Raw genomic sequence first — 753 nt, 5'->3', positions numbered from 1 at the left:
TGACTGACCGAAGACGTAAATTCCTGTCAAAGGTCATTACCCAGAAAGTACAGTCTTGTCCATCGCACCATCAGCTCACCACGTCTTACCATAAACAAGCAAGTGTTCTCAAGGGGCGTTTTAATCAGACCCTTAGAGACATGTTCTCCAGCGAAGCAATTTATGGCTAGCGGTCAGTGCATTTTCGTTCTACTTGTGCAAAAACCGTGGGTCGATACCGGAGGTAGTGCAATAACGGGCAGACCCACAGCGGAGGTGAAGCAGGCTTCAAGCACTCCGCCAACTTGCAAAAGTAAGTTTAATATATAGGGTCCAAATAGAACCCGTACCAGATATTAGGCTGGTAAGAACAGATACCACACATTGTCGGCGTACAAAGCGCTTGCTATCTCCTTTCCTTCCGCTCTACCGTGGTGGCGGTCCCGTCCAAATTTCACACGCGTCTAGTTTCCCCCGACCCTTCAAAACGGTGGTCCCGTCGTCCAATCAAATACATATAAATATCACAGTAAATGAGTTTCTACATTTCTTCAGAATTCTGTGTCACCTATGTGTCGTGTGCTAAACAGCTTCGCTGGCGATCCACATCCACATAATGGAATGCCTTATGATTTTTTTAGGTACGTCTCGTCCGACCACAATTATTCACATGTGGCTCAACCGTAAGTCACAATTTCATATAATTCTTCAGGGCACAACACGACTAGTCATTCCCCGCTTTTCCGGTTGTTCGGCCGAGAACACACATTGCCA

General features: G+C 46.5%; 1 non-coding gene across 1 annotated transcript; it reads right to left on the bottom strand.

Moving 5' to 3' along the window:
* Positions 1 to 201: 201 nt before the first annotated feature.
* On the bottom strand, positions 202 to 389 carry LOC135918941 (U2 spliceosomal RNA). The gene has a single exon (XR_010569832.1). It is a non-coding gene; the product is annotated as a U2 spliceosomal RNA (small nuclear RNA).
* Between the last annotated feature and the right edge of the window lie 364 nt (positions 390 to 753).

The sequence above is a fragment of the Dermacentor albipictus genome, chromosome 2 (assembly GCF_038994185.2).
Source record: "Dermacentor albipictus isolate Rhodes 1998 colony chromosome 2, USDA_Dalb.pri_finalv2, whole genome shotgun sequence".
Classification (NCBI taxonomy): Eukaryota; Metazoa; Arthropoda; class Arachnida; order Ixodida; family Ixodidae; genus Dermacentor; species Dermacentor albipictus.
The sequence above is the reverse complement of the archived record's forward strand: the minus strand, read 5'-3'. Positions and strand labels throughout refer to the sequence as shown.